Source organism: Poecilia reticulata, linkage group LG12 (assembly GCF_000633615.1).
Source record: "Poecilia reticulata strain Guanapo linkage group LG12, Guppy_female_1.0+MT, whole genome shotgun sequence".
NCBI lineage: Eukaryota > Metazoa > Chordata > Actinopteri > Cyprinodontiformes > Poeciliidae > Poecilia > Poecilia reticulata.
The window spans coordinates 19,726,271-19,739,051 of record NC_024342.1 but is presented as its reverse complement, the minus strand read 5'-3'; the positions used below and the strand labels follow the sequence as shown (position 1 = coordinate 19,739,051).

Here is a 12,781-nt window from a genome sequence, read left to right as displayed (position 1 = left end):
AACCTTTTATAGGGGTGTGAATAGTTTTTCAAAGTACTATAAACATGAATTGAAGATGATGAGCGAAATGGTGCAAAGTCTGCATGGTAAAAGCAGGTAAAGTGTCTTGCTCAAGAACACAGTGACTTAGAAGGATGGAGCAAGAGTTCAAACCAGCAACTCACCTGTCAACCTGCTTCAAAACATGAAATTAACACCAAGTTAAATGTTTTAAATACCAGTGTACAAGGATGACTGCTAGCTTTATGAATTAAAATTCTGCCATAATTTGCATAGAAAAGGAACTATACTTTTCTATGCAAAAGTACCATGCAAAAGTACCAGTGTCTCATCATCCAATCTTTTCTGTAAAGTAGAAAACGATTCAAATGAGGCACCAGATTCCTCAAGGAAACTATTTTTTGTTAAGAACGTAACAAATCATCTGAGGGGAAAACCCTGAAAAAAATGTTCAGTTGTAGATAACCTCAATCCAGACTTCTGCAGGGTAGTGAAAATTGTAGCAAACAGTAGAGAGAAAAAAGTTGAGTAAAAAACGTTATAGTTTCATGTTCTGTTCAACAGTTGTGAAGCATATTTAATCTACACCCTGCCTTGTGATCAACTTAGATCAACTGGCTCTCATCTAGTTCCCTCGCAAAACGCCAGACCCACTTGTCATTTAAGTGGGTTCACCACTTTCCACCTCATTTTAATGCAGAGTGCGCCGACAAGAAGCTCAGCATCCTGTCAGCAGAGAGAGAGAGTTGAGGATCCAAAGCAGAATGGAGGCTGGACTTAAGAGTTAGACATTCAGCGCCTGCCAACATCTCCGACCTCGCGGGAGCTCCTCTTTTCCAGCTATTCCCCCGGTCATCAGCGTCAACACAGAGATGCTCTTCTTCCTTTAGCTGATGCAAGCCAAGAATCTTTTTTGGCTTCCTCTCTTGATATAATACCACACACAGACAGTGGAACAGGAAATCTGCTAGAAGTAGTTTGTATTTACTGGAAAGAATGTCTCACTTGGCACAAGTGTGTATATGCTAGACTGCTCGCAAACTTTTTTTTCATCTTTCCTTTAAGCTCTTCATACCTGCTGTATTAAGTTGAAGTATTACTGAAAATCCCTCAACAGCAAGATACCGGACTTTGTTTTTGATAATGACTGGCCAGCATAGACAGACATCTGTACAGTTCTCACCCAGTTGTGGAAATGATACAGGCCGACAAGTCGAAGTGCTTAAGTACAAGGCAACTGAACTACTCTTGTTACCCCTCAGCCAAAATGCTTCTTTAGTTCTGAACATGGGTGGAAATTTTTAGGGGGGAGGAACTCAAAATTAAAACAAATCCCTGATGCTGCTGACTTTTCATTTCTTCAATATTGGAAAGGTTGTGAGGTGTTTGTTTTTACATCACGTTGTGATTGCTATATCAATTGTGATAAACACAATTCTCTTACTTTTCTTTTCTTTACACTAAGTATTGGGATGAAAGAGACTTTACATTCATATAACTCCGATATATTACAATGCGGCGTTTTTACACTTGTTATTTGAAGTTTTTTCCAAACTAGAGTAATGCTGGAGGCAAGCCTGTACCACAGAATGAGTGAGTAAGGGATCCTTCACTTGAAACGAAATACAGGGATCAAAGAGGATGAAATCTGATGGGGACAGATGTCTGTTCCAGTGCCATTTACAGATTAATGGAGTTTGGCTACAGATGTGGCAGAGATCCGAGCTTGCTTATATGTGCATGTGATGATGCCAACTGTGGGCATCGGATTCCTCTTATGAGATTTGACTGGGGCAGAGATCCCGTTCTAAAATACTGCCAGGTGCTAAGGAGGTTTTGGGTTCCATTTTCTTGTCAAGCTGAGTCCTTTTCAGTATACACAGCCAGGAATGTACAACTGGTCACAGTTTCAAAACTGCAGCAAACAAGCCTTCAGCTCACTTTTACACCTCCATTTGGTAGTTGACTTCAGATTTGATTATTTCTGGAAAAAAAGAAACGGGTAAATGTTGATATTGCCAGTTCTTTTAGACCAAATTTCTCTTACGAGGACAAATGGAACTGATAACAAATAATCTCAATGTATTTCATTGGGAGTTTACTTTATTTATTTATTTATTTTTTACAAATGAAATAAGACCATATGTACATAAATACTTAGTAGAACTCTCTTTTTGCAGCAGTTATAATTTCACCAGTTTGCTACAAAAAATTCTACTTGTGCAAAATCGCTCAAGTAACTGGAACCAAAGTCTCTATAAAAAATTTATAAATATTGCCCTAAATCTTCAGCTAGATTTAGGTCTGGACTTTGACTGGGCCATTTTAACAAGTTAACATGCATTGATCTAAACCATCCATTGTAGCATTGGCTAAATATTTAAGGTAATTGTTCTGGAAAATGAACATCCTACCAACTCATCAGTCCTTTGAAACTACTCAGTGGTTTTTGTCCTGTATTTAGCTCCGCCTATCTTCCCATTAACTTCAAAACACATCCCCACTGCATGGTGCTTTAACCACCGACACCAGTGGGATGCTGAGTTCACAGTGATGTGCAGTGCTAATTTCTGCCACTCACTGGCCTGTGGAACAAAATGTTCAATTGTGGTCTCATTTTACCAAAGCACCTTCCTCCATAAGTTTGTTTTGTCATCTGAATGTGTTTAAGTTTCCTTAAAAAGGAGACTTTTATGATCTGGTGTAGTGTTTTCAAACCTAAATTTGCTTTTATCTTCTCCCCAAATTATCCCTGACCTGTATGCTGCGTTCCTTGATCTTCATGATGCCATTCGCTTGTCGACAAACCTCTAATGTCTTCATAAAGCAGCTCTTTTTAACTGCATATCCTCCTGACTACCAGTAGTTCATTTTTGTCCTCTGTAGAGGACATTTCTAAGCTTGAATATCTCCCACCCCCTGCTTTCTACTGAATTAATTCCTTTTGGTATCTGGAGAGGACATTTAGGGTTTTTCAATGATATCACATGTGAAGGGGTGGGATTTTTGTACATACATTTTTCTAACTCATAAAAATGCCATTTATCAGTAATAACACATTTTATGGGAAGAGACAAAGTAAGTGCATAAAACTTTTTATTGTGCAAATTTTGGTTTAAAATTTTGTTTGAATATTCTAAATAAGTCTTTTAGCAGCATATTACAACATTCTATGAATTATTTTGACTTTTATTGTAGTATTTAAAAGTTAAAAAAATTGTCCTATGTAGTGGACACATCATATTTCAAAAATAAAAACCTTTTTTCCAAAAACAAAATGTTTAAGTTATGATTAAGTTATGAACAGACGACAGTGACTTTTACTAATCCCACAACAACATTCATTAGCAAACATACCATTTGTTAAAAGATAAAAAAAATACACTGGAGCTTTTAGTTGTAATGCATTAAATAAAAATAAAAGGAAAAAAAACTTCTTTTTTTTTCAGCATTTGACTTGCTAATTAGTACCATCTTCATCAGTAATGGTGCTTTCAATGACTTGCAATTAAATTCTGGTACACAACAAATTTTATTAAATTACATAAATTATTCAAGTATGGTTTGTAATTCTGCAGACTAATATGTGCTTTCAGGTGAGAAATGCAGATAAAACTGCACCAAGTTCACTCATCTGTGAAAAGTGCACAAAACAGCTGGGCAGTGGTCAGAATAACCACAGCATATGATCCAGAAAATCATTGCACTTTATCCATGGTCATTTTTCAGGATGACAGATGAGACGAAAAGTTCAACTCTAACATTTGCTAATGCAATCCATCCTACTTATAGGCTTCATGTACAATGCAAAACAGCTTGGAAACAACGTTTTGAGTTCAGAAGGAGATACAGCAGGTAAAAACTAAACTCTAGGTAAAGCATCAATGACAGTCCAGATGGCTAAACTGAGGAAAAAGGATGTGTACAGGGTATAGAAAATGGAAACCCTCCTATATAATTACTAGTCATAAGGCCCCTGCTGAGCAAGCATGTCGACCTTAAGTGGCCACAGCAAAGGCAAATAAAGGGTCAGCTCCAGTAAAGGGTATATTTAGTCTGCCGATGGTGAGCTTTTTAAAAACAACACACCCTTGCACTGAGTCACATGGCTCTGGAGGATCTGAAAAACTTCCCTATAAACATGAAGGCAAGTGAAGTTAGCTAACTAGAAGATTACTGTGTGGTGTTCCCCGTCAAAGCATTGAATGCGGCTCTGTAGTCCAGTATAAAAACATAATCACCAGGCTCCCTCTCTTTTAATTAAAGGAGGAAAAAAAGTGGGGAAATTTTACTACAAACATCTGCAGAGACAGGTTTAGGAAATACCCTAGAAGAAGAAACTTTTGAAATATGAAAATTGTTTTCCTCTAATTTGATACCACACACAAAGACATGAGGGTAAAGCATTCCCTGAAGACATCTGGCTGTGTTTTATTGTTTTGGCATTATGCATGTGTTAATGGGCATATTGGTGCTTTAAGGTTGTAGATTTTAGTCACAAAGTTGCAGAAAAATGCATTGTTGATATAGTGAAGCTCAAATGCGACACGTTTGGGTTTTTGCAACCCAAAATTAAAATCAGGGGATGCATGGTAGTCACCACTCTCTAAAAACAATAATGGCCCTTTGAATTTACTCCTTTTCTTTAAGGCTACTGCAATGCTGGCCTGGCCTTGAAGCATGTGATGTTAGACTATTTTCAGAAGCTGTGAGAGTCCAGCTGAAGGTCTTGTGGTCCCAAACCAGGCAATAGTAGACACATTAAATAGCAGCGGCCATCTGCAGGTGACTTCATCTCCCACAAAGCAGCATACAGCATCTTGCATCTGTCTTGTACTTTTTCCACATTTGGTAACACAGACGTTATCTATGAGAGTCAAAATCTAGATTGACATTCCTGTCCAGTCTTCATTGCAAAATAACTCAAACTGATGTACAGATGCTTTTTGTCTCAGGATAATCTTAGAAGAAAAGCTGTTAAACTGTGAAACCCTTAGCCAGTGTTCCTTTGAGCTTCTGAAGAAATGCATCCCTACAGCATGACGCTGCTGTTCAAAAGCTGTGAATACTTTTAGGAGCTGCTTTATATCTGGATTTGAAATTAAATATCACAGGTTGGACATCTTTGTTAATTAAAAAAAAATTTTTTTATTGCTTTTGGCTTAGTGGTAAATAAATACAATTGGTCTTCATATGACAGTCACAAGGTTTTCCCACCAGTCTAGGAGCCTTTAATGAATCCGTAGCAATTCCTTCAAGCCCGCTATATTTTTCCCTACCCTTTCTGCTTTTCAACAGGACTCCTTTCTCTCCTCCAGGCGCTGATTTCATGGTGGTAATTTTGGCCGGCAGAGACACAAACCTCCTTTAGTTGGCTGTGTGAAAGCTCACCCATCACCCACAGGCTACTTCAACTCTAACAGCATGTCTTCCTGAACTTGGCAATCAAGCACACAACACACTAATTTCCCTGTTTCTTTTCTGCACACCACGAAGGGATAAGCAACACAAAGCCTAAAACTTTGAACACCTATCATGGTGGTTTCTCGTGATCTGGCCAACAGATTTGGGTCAAGCATTCTTTTCCTGCATAACACAGCGAGTACAGTTTACTGTTACAAAGAGAGATTAACAATTCATTCCTTAAAAGCTGGGTCATTCACTTCCTAGGGAAGTAGGTGAAGTCTCAACTTTTAGCTAGCTAATGCAGACATGCCTGTTTTCATAGATTAAGCAATATTAAGCAAAAAGAAACGATAAGAGGCAATTTGTGAACATTTCACCTGTACTAACCAGTCTTTCGTTAACTTCAGGAAATAGACAAGAGAAAACATCCCTTATCAGGGTCTTTTGTAAAATTTTCTGCTATGCCCTTATGGAAGGAGGATACATGTCGTATTTTCTTTCAAGAGTTCATTTGTTGCGTTTCCTATTTTTTTTTAGGGATAAAATCTCCAATTTGTTCTCCTGCTTCATAAACTTAACTGTTCTGACTGGAATACTTTAATAGCTATTGTGGTGTGCTGTCTTCTCTGCTTTTGACACGTCCCTCCAACATGGACAGCTGAGCGAAACCAGAACTGTGGCTACGCACAGATGCAGGCAGGGCTGAGGCCAGTCGCCCGTAGACACGCACCTTCACAGCTCTTTTACTTTGATCATTTTAAGACGTGGCAAACAAGCTGAGTAAAAACCTCAGGCTCATTTAATCCACCAAATAGTATGTACAACCTAAAATATATATATTTTTAAAGTTGTGCAGTCAAAAATAGGCAGCAATTTTTGATAATTAGCCAAGCAAAATTAGCTGGTTGATCAACACTAAGCGTCAATTCTTTTGCAGGTTCTGCGCAAAGCACAGTAGATTTACAAACATGCTGGATGCGAGTCACATGAAGTCTCCAACATCAGCTCTATAGTTGCCTAATGAGAGAAGCCACTGCTTCAGTTGACCTCATTTTAACTCCCAAGTACACAGTTGCTAGAAATAAATGAAATTCTTCATGTCAAATTTTAAAAACCCTGAAAAATAAAAATGAAATACTAAAAAGAGTTTCCAGTGAGTTGGAAAAACTTAAAGAAAAATCTGTTTTTGCAATAAAAAAAAAAGCAAAACTGATTACATTTTACCATTGGGTTCATTATAACTGAAGTCTATTCAGCTTTATATCCTTTACCAGAAAACTGGGTTAAGCTTAAACTAATGCAGGAAAAAGAGGGTTGCACAAGGGGGAAAAAAGCACCTTAAGCAGACACCACAAGGAAATGCCGAGGGAAACACCAGAGGAAAAAAAACGTGGAGGAAAAAAAAGTTCATTCTCAGAATATTTTCACAGTTATATAACTGCATGTATTCCCAGAGAGTTAGTCAAGCTTCACTTTGTAACATTTATAGACATGTTTGTTTTTTGTCATCAAAATATTTTTCTCAAGGCTATACGTTATTTATATAGTTGTAGCAGCATTATTTATAAACTGTATTTTTAAGAAATAAATCCTCAAAGTTTTATGTCTTTAAAAACAAGATGCTCTGCTTTTTTTGCATTTTATGCTCTCCGGAAGCTCCGTTGCATCATAAAAAAGGTTTCTCTTCTTCACGAAAACCTTTTAAGACTCTTAAATGATTGATTGTTTTACATTTCAGCATGCAGTTTAAAAGCAAACAGAAGTGCAGACTGATGCCTTTGGATAAAACGTGCATCCTGTTACACCTTCAATTGTTCCACGACAGGAAAAACATCCAACATGTGTTTAAAGTCTCCTCTCATGATCAAATGGGGCTGAGCAACATCCTGTATTGATTGTTTAACACAAAGAAATGACAACTGTCTTCTACCTCCTGCTGACTTGTTTCTTTGAAAGCGTAAAACCACACCCATGGCATGTTGTTTTGCATGTTTTCAATTTATATGTATATTGTGTCCAATAATCAGGTTACTTAATGTAAAGTTACCTGGAGGGTGAAGAAAGTACATGCAGTCATTTTTTAAATATGCTCTTATGCCTACATAGTAAATATATGAACTTATTGTTCTTACTGCAGCCATATCTGTAGCACTTTGGCATTTGGAGAAAAGCTTTAGAGCTCTAGAGTTACAGTTGCTAGACTATGACTGAGTAATTGCTGTGTAGAGCAGTCACTCAGGAAAATAAAAGCAGAGCCAAGGAGCAAAGTTTGCTGTCCAAAACACCAGTGCAAGACAGCCAAGAAAGCCTTTCATTAAAAACACCATCAGGTACACAGAAAAAAAAAATCAAGAAACTTAAGAAATTGTCAAGTTAAAGTGAAGAAAATACCAAAAGCAAGAACGAGTAGCTTCAGGAATGATTGGTGGAAAAGCACAAAGGTAAAATAAAAACAAAAAAAAAACAATCAAATCCCAGCTTGGTCACCCAGGTGTGGTCATGCAGGAAAGGTTAAGGATAAAAGGAAACAAGCAAAACGTCAAGACAGGTGCAAGTGTGGGTTGGCTAAGCAGGTAACACTCGTTTTAAATCTTGCAGGCCTCAAAGCAGCTCAGTATCGGTCTGCACAGTAAACATGGAGTGAGGGAGGAAGAGAGGAGGTAGAGGAGTAGAGTTTCTGACCTGTGGCTCCTAAAAGATGCGACGCTCTTCCTCTGGAGAGAATTATAATATCCTCAGGCTAGGGAGGGCGAGAAGACACACAGATCAGACAAGACAGTTATGTGATGTGTTACTGTGCGCATGCCTAAAAGGAGAAGAAGGTTAGAGGTGTGTGGTTAGTTTGTCAGGACATAGTTAAAACAGATGAACACGTGTTATACATCAAAACTCTTAAATCGCACCACACTTTGATTAATATGCCAAATTTAACCATCCAAAGAAGAATACAAACTACTCTGCAAATAATAAATCACGTATCTAAGCGATGACAAACAATCTGAGGAACTTCAGCTCTGTGACATCTGTATCATGTGTTTGACTTTTTATCTGATAAAAGGACTTGCAATTTGCTGAAGTAATAACTGATTGCAAGGGTTTTTTCAAAATGATGTGCATCAGTAGTGAAATTTAAAGGACAGAATGCTTCCAGAGGAATTTGCAGTCAGCTGGACAGTTCTGTGTGCATGGAAACAAGATTTTTTTTTCCTCAGAAATCCTCTTGCTATTGTGACAGATGGCTGGGCCTCTATTCACAACAGTTTCCAGTCTGTTCATTTAGACTGCTTCCCTGAGCAAAATGAAACCCCCTACACCAAAGCTGAAAACATTCTTCCAGCAGATCAGCTTTTATTTCCCACTGTCCTCAGAGGAAAAAAATAATGCCTGGACTTTTTCCACCGAGAAAAAGTCCAGGTGGAAATCAATTCATTATCAACGTGCAGTGAGATCTTATATTATGATTACCAAGACAATTCAAACCCAACCAAAATGTGTCGCAAGAGCCGAGAGGTTCACAACTGAAATCAGGTCAGCTAAATCAACCCAAATATGCAGAATCATTTGTATTAGCCAGTTTCCCTAGTTTGGTGCATAAAAGAATAATCAGATTATGTTAAGCAGGGATAAATCACAAAAAACTGCTACCAACACTGGCATTTTTACTGACCCCATCTATCTTGGATGTGCTCCCAGGTTTACAGTTCAAAACTGTTTACTAAGAGTATTTCCTGTGTTTAATGAAGTAGGCAATATTGGTTAGGGCTGACTGTAGTTCAATGTAGAGTTCAAACAAAAATGATAACCTTTGCTGCACTGCACTTCCAATGGATGGTTGAACTTAAAGCTGGGAATGACACCGGTTTGTATGCAAGATAAACAATGAACAGACAATGAGAATAACCTGTGCCAGTGGGTCATGTAGAAGTATGTCAATCTATAAAATTGATTAAAAAAAAAACACTGTAGAACATAGTATTTGAAAGAAAGAAAGACACGCTCAAATAAAAATTTATTATAGCAGCTGCTAAAACTTTCAGCATTGCTGCCAAATCTGATTTCAGACTCGGAGCTGGTGAGTTTTCAGTTTTCAGTCAACTTTAAAAAAGTCAGATTTGACAATCCAGCTGGAAACTTCAATTGGACACATGAAACGGGAAAAAATAAAACTTTCTCCTTTTGGAATAGTTTTATTTCCTATCATTTTTATAAGAATCTTATCAATATAGTAACTTCAAAACTATCTCAGTGGAGCCGTTATGTTAACTCACCCTAAGTTCACATAATCATGCAAGCACCAATAGAAACATGTTTACAACAAGCACAAATATACAATATGGGCAATCATCACATAACATCTCCAGACAGAGTCTACAGAGCAGTAGGAGAAGCTGACAGATGCATAAGATTGATGAGCCTCAGGTCAAAGAGTGCATCCCCCTCGACATCTTCAGGAAGCACTTTGAACTAGATTTCCCTGGCTCCCACAAAACCGTGTGACAGCTGATCTAAAGTTTCTACAATGCAGCCACGAATCCTAATGACACCACGCCTTCATATGTCTCAATTCAGGATGTGCTACGGAGGGGCAACAAGTGTGGGTGGAGACGAGCAGCGCCCCGCAAACACCGCCCTTGGTGACACGGCGGTCCGTAGGGGTGACACAGAGGAAATGGAGATGTCACAAGTCTATAGTTTTTAATTGATGAGTGGAGATGAATGACAGCTGGGAAAAGAAGGTCTTTTGAAAACTTCTCAAACCAGAACAACGGTGGCTACGGCTGCACTTCAGGACCCTCACAGATTGGAGGTGCAAACTAAACACTTCAGCGCAACACACGATCTCAGTTATTTGAGGATGTGTTCACAAGAAAGACGGAGCTTTTTAGAGGTTTGCACCTCTAAAAAGTTCTTAAAGGGTTACGTTGTACTGAGACTGATGTGAACGCACACACACACACACACACAGTCTGATGCAGAAAGGCAAAGCAGACATATTAAAACAGAGTAGGCAGCTGGGAAGTGCTCCCATATCTCTGACAGTTTGTTATTTTAGCCCTCTCAGAGAAACACACACCCTGAGCAGCCTTCCTTGCTGTGGAACTATAAACATCCCAAGTCTCTGACAAGGCCGTCAGTAAACACCAGCACAGGTGGACGAGGGAAGTGAGACTCAAAGAGCAGAAGACAAAAAAACAAACAAGCTTTGATACAAAAGTCTCCCAGCACACAAAGACAAGAAATATACAAACAGACAAGCAGACAAAGACTTCTCCTTTGTGAAAAAGTTTTAGAGATGTATCACAAAACATGATAGCGTAGTTTTTAGATTTACGCAACACTGAATTTTATCCATTATAACTTTGATTCTACGATTGCTCCCGAGATAAGTTGGAAATAACATTAACAATGCAGTTTTACGCTTTATTATAAAGAGTCTGGTTTAGTAATTAATCTTCTAAAATTAAATACTTCTATAATCCTATGTGTAAATCTAGTTTAAAAACAACAACAACAAAAAGGACAAATAAGTTAATTCCAGCTAATCCGAATTTAGGATGAGTGGACACACATGGCTGCATCTTTAACAAGATTATCCAGGGTTTGGGATTAAACATCAGGAATGCTCATCTGCAGGCTCTGAGGAGAACATCTGGCTTTAGAAACCTGCCTCCTCATCGCATCCAAGCACAGCAGGAGGCCAAATTTTAATGTGCATTTCCCCTGATGCAGGAGAAAATTATCAGAAGAATGACCAACTATTTAAACAAAAGTTTCAAATATGAAAAAAATTAATAAAATAAAATAAAAAGTAAAATATATTTATATGTTTGGAAACAAAGTAAACATGAAGAATTTAATGACATTGTAAAATGGCAATTTTGTCATGATTATAAGATCCTCAGTTTTAAAGTACCCTCTTTTACAGTAATTGTATACTTTTAGCAGAACTTCACAATTAACTTTGGAAATGTTCAAAAGGAATTTCTGGGAATAAACAACAATGTGGAATATAATAATAATAATAATAATAATAATAATAATAATAATAATAATAATAATAATAATAATAACCAGAAAAAAATGCAAAAAATGACTGAAAATAGATCTGCGTTGTTCCTTAAACGTCTCACATTTAAAGGAAATTAAGGCCACGGCCCCTACATGCACTATACATTTTTTCCAATAGTTTTTCGCATCTATATTTGATTTTTGCTATTGTTGTTTAACTTGCAAATGTGTGACGGATGCCTTCATATGGCAAAAAAACAAAACAAAAACATTTGTTTGGATTGGATACAGCTAATTTAAATTACTCCCAGTTTTGACGTAATTGCATATTTCCTACATTTCCCACTTTATCCTCCCATGGAAAGTCTGTAGGAGTCAAATTAGAAAAAAAAATCATTAGAGACGCACTATTCCACTTGTTAGACGTGTCCACATGTTAGCTTGTATCTGGGAATACCAAGTGGGATTTACATTTCTCATGGAACGTCCACTGATATCCCACAAAGTGTAAATGTTTGCAGATGACTGAGGCGCAGGCAGAAAGAAAGGCTGAGGGTCATGGGAGTGTGTGTTGAAGAGAAAATAAGTAGCAATCTTCTTCTGCCTTTGTACAAATCCCGAGTAGTCCCACGTCGAGGGGGGCTTTGTTCTCGGTCGCTGTCGGGGGGCAGCGTCCTCCAACTTTTCCCCTTGCTTCCTTCTAGCACAACATTTATCATTCTCCTCACTCAAACAATCCTTCTAGCACACAATAACAACACCCCCTCCACAAGAGGCACCATCGTTTGGTTGCTTGGATACTTTTGATCCAACAAAGAAAGTTGTCAACGTTTGTCATCTCTTACTTAAAAAGCATCACTCTCCATAATTGCATCAATTTTATGCATCTGGTTTTAAAATTACACTTTCTGCAAAGATCGTTTTCTTTGTTGTGCTGCGTTAGAATGAATGAAGGAATTAATTCCTGAGTACGAACACATGAAAAGAGTAGCCTAAGAGGCATAGTTTTTTTTTTTTTTTTTAATTTTCAGGATTAATCCCCCTCTGGGGAGATGTTGCATTCTTCTGCTCAAAGAGATGTGGTGTATCTTATGCTGACATAATTGGATGCAAAGAAGGCACCCTGAGGCTTGTTTCATAGAAAAGCCGACTAACCAACCCACCGCCTTTTTATATTTCCGCCCTCAAAGGGGTGAACAGGTGCATTAGCAATAAGTGGGTAGATGATGGACGGTGGGCAGTGCACTCAAATACTGACCTATTTTTACATAAGGCAATATGTACTCATGACATAAACCTTCTGCAAACACTGAAACTGTTTAACTGGGAAATGCTAAAGTCTTTGTTTTGCTTGGATTCACCCAAT

At 37.9% G+C, this 12,781-nt stretch overlaps 1 protein-coding gene across 7 annotated transcripts in view; it reads right to left on the bottom strand.

The window, feature by feature from the left end:
* Positions 1 to 12,781, bottom strand: part of sema4d (sema domain, immunoglobulin domain (Ig), transmembrane domain (TM) and short cytoplasmic domain, (semaphorin) 4D) — a 41,248-nt gene that overhangs the window by 19,046 nt on the left and 9,421 nt on the right. Inside the window, exon 3 of one of the 7 annotated variants that reach the window (XM_008424476.2) lies at positions 8,089 to 8,146. The exons of the other annotated variants lie outside the window; for them this stretch is intronic. The gene's annotated coding sequence lies outside the window, so the exon portion shown is untranslated. The remainder of the gene's footprint in view (positions 1 to 8,088; positions 8,147 to 12,781) is intronic. 7 annotated transcript variants of the gene reach the window in all.